Here is a 3,845-nt window from a genome sequence, read left to right on the forward strand (position 1 = left end):
CTCTTCTTCTCTCTCTCTCTCTCTCTCTCTCTCTCTCTCTTTCTCTCCCCCTTGTCCCTTCTTTCATATTCTCTCGCTCCGTCACGCGCAGGTCGATTGCTCTTCCCTTCCCGCTCGAGTCGATAGAACAAATTTTTAATGCAACTACCTATAGCCAATTGGGTGCACTTGTTATTTTGGATGAAACAAATACGGCCAATTAGGGGAAGAAATTAATCAATCAAGGGGGCGTGGGGTTTTTTTGTTTTGTTGATGCATGTGAAATAAGATTACACAATTACAATACATTGTTGTAATGCTCTGCTCTGTGCATCGTATGATTGTACGTAGATATGGGAATCTTCGAAAATATCGGGTGAACTAAGAAAAAGAGCGGATATTTTAATAGGCGAGTTATTCGATAGCGGTTATTCGATATCTAGAATTAAAGAATCTCATATGAAGCCTAAGAATGTAAATAGGTAACAAATCAATCCTTGGTATTCGGTTTATTTTAACTGAACTTCAATTCATTTAATCGCCTTACCATCACTTCTATAAATCGAAGATTGCACCTCGAAATTGAAACGACTATTGTCAAATTCTTTTACAAGGTTTCTTTCGATGCCGGAAAGTTTCTAATAGTATAGATCTTGATAATTACTATCATTTCTACAAGTTGGAAATATCTTTCGAAATTGAAAAGTTATTATTAAGCTCATACCTGCAGATTGGCACTATATATAGCCGATATGAACATTCGAAATATCGCTTTGCAACTTTCATCGTTGCTACATTTGAATAGTGTTACTGGTTTTTCCGAGGATACTCTCTTTATATTCCCTTGAAAGACCACCGGTAATTATCATTGTAATAACGTTGTAATTTACATTGCTTTCCCCACAAAATAATATTAGGCGGAGACTAATTGGGCGGATAGTAAATCAACTATTCGTTACAGATACTATTCTTTCACCGTTACGTAAAACATCGAGGAGAAGACGAAGAAGTCGAATTGAGTTAATTAGAATTATACCGATAAAAACCGATATCTCAAAAATAAAATAAGCAGAGTTCGTAATAATCGATATATCAAGACTTTCACATTTTTGTTTCTAATATAATTAACGAAGCTTTGTTTAAAAGATTAATCATTATTAAGTATTTCTTAATATAAACTAACCAAGTTATACTTTCTTTCGGTGTATATGTCGGCCTCTTTCCTTTATTTCTACTCACTTTTCTCGAAACCTTAATAATCATTATAAAGGTTGTAGTTCGTGAAGGTCAGAAAGAGAAAAAGTTTGTCAGTCGGGAAAACTGTCCGAGAACTTTCGAGTTCAGTGTAACAACTCCACTTCACGCTTTTCTCTTTCTTTTCGTCTTTCTGTTTTTTTTCTCTTTTCTTCTCTACGTTTTACTCGGGCGCAGGTTTGAGAGACATATACGAGCCGAAATTTCCGAAAAAAGCGAAAAGATCGCTCAAAGACGCTATCAACGTCGTTGTCTGGAAATACGATAATTGGCTGATATTTTCGGTTTTACGAGGTGGAGCGAGAAGCAGCTGCTGCTGGCAAAGCGTAGTAGTTAATCGTCATTCGGAAGCGACAACGACGGGAAGGCGAAATCGAGAAGGCGAGAGCGGAGCGTATACCTATCTACGAGAATGGCGCAGTAGAAGCCAAACTGACATTTCGAGTAAACCGAAGGAAGGGAGGAACAATATTATAGGGTAGGATCAAAGGAGTGACGGGAAACGATGAGGCAGAGGAGGTAGAATAGTGTCCCTTAAATGATTGACGGTCGGCTCAGGCTAAGAGAGCAGTCGAAGGACGAGCGGACCGAATGCTTTCCAAATGTTCTTGTCTAGCGGCTTGTACTTGCTGTCGACCCCCGGCGAGCAGGCAAATCATTAGGAGGTCCATTTTCGCCGGAGAAAACTCCGGCATTCGTTAGGATCCATTTGCACCCCCTGCTGCGACGGATATGAAATAATTGTTCGATGCGTTCAGCCTTAGCCTTTGGTTCTTCAACATTGCAGAATTTATTACTTTGTTAAGTATTTATTATTAAAGCATCTTAATTAAAAGAAATTTAATTTTGAATTAAACGGCAGGGAGTTATATACATACTTGTAGCTTTATCTTATGAATTTTTGATATCTTATGAATTTTTATTTTAAAAAACAATCTTATTAGACTTTTTTTTTTACGTCTTTGAAATTTATTTATCATTTCACAACAACAAATTACAAGTAGAAAAAAAGACAGAATAAAAATGTATATTCAATTTTATGTGTCGAACTCGTCCTCGAGATTTTCCTAGAGACTTTCAGTTAAGAAGATTAAAATCCCAAACCAGACGTCGTAGAAGATTGAACTTCCAAAGGTGACAGGCATTCGCGGCGCGGGTTATTGTAAATACGTCGAAAGTATTGCAAAAAATGGGAGGCAAGCAGTGGTCGTGCCGGTGTCAAGTCGACCCGGGCAAACAGGAAGCGAGACTTACGTCATGGTCCCCGACACAACTCGGTTGACTGCGTGTTGAATCATTGACTCTAAAATCAAGATCAAGACGAAATAGAATGTTGGTTTCCATAAATTTTATAAATCGCTCGTGATCAAACACATCCACGAATGGCGTTAATAGCGTACTGTAAACAATTTAAACGCGGAAACTGAGAAGTCCGAAAAAACTAGCCCGAGAGGAATTCTTCGCTGATACCTGTTCCAAGTTGAAAACTCAGTTTAAAAAACGCAAGGATCTTTCTTCGAGGATTCTTCCAAGATATTCTTAGAACTATGACATCGGTCATTTATCGTGCGGACAAATTACCCCGCGATAAATATAATCACAAGTTATTTTTGGTGATATATTATAATCTATAATTCTCAATGCTCCCGACGTACGCGATTAAAATTGACATATATATTTCTTGATATCGTTTAAAATATCAAGTACAAAGACACCAATACTTAAATTTATTAATACATAATGAAAAATTAAATAAAAATGAATTGAAATATCCGATCTTTTGAATGACAGATTGGTCTGAAATATTTAATTTGTTACACCTTCTTATAATTTCCTTTTAATTTAAAATAAAATTATAATTTGACACAGGAATGAATTTATCTCGCTGAAAATCAAACATCGTTGTTTGATTCTGAAATGAAATGACATAATTTGTTTACAATGAGATTTGTCTGAATTTTTATACTGAAAAAAAAAATTATTAAATCTTAATATTCTTCATATTTCTTTGAATGCTATTACATAAATATTTACTTACAGTAAATAAATATATCTACTCAATAAAAAAAGTAATAGTTAAATCAAATTATTGGTTTTTGCATCAAATAAATGTACGTTTACATTTAAATATTTACTTATTAGAACTATTTATATAAATATTTATTAAAATTTAGTTTTTCTTGAGTTTATTTCTTCCAGGTGCTGCCAATATTTGATATCTTTAAAGAATCCAAAGAGAAGTGAGAACTCATGTACCAAGAGGTTCTATTCTGATAATTTTCTATTTTGAGAAATTATAATACATGATTAATACATGCAAATTACAATATTCTTCATCATGACACGAGCAAAAAAATCGCGTTTGCCACCTACGGATTGAAGAGGGACTTGGATTATTTCGCGAACCTGTTTCGCGAAGCTGATAGGACGAAATTTCGCAATACGGCGCTAAGACGGTAAGGCGACCGGTTCAAGGCACAAAGGAGAGAAGGCCTCGCCTCGTGTCCCTCTCTCTGTCCTTTTCCCTCTCTCTCTCTCTCNTCTCTCTCTCTCTCTCTCTCTCTCTCTCTCTCTCTCTCTGTCGTACGTACGACGACGACGACGTACGAGAG

The sequence above is a fragment of the Atta cephalotes genome, assembly GCF_000143395.1.
Source record: "Atta cephalotes unplaced genomic scaffold scaffold00025, whole genome shotgun sequence".
NCBI lineage: Eukaryota > Metazoa > Arthropoda > Insecta > Hymenoptera > Formicidae > Atta > Atta cephalotes.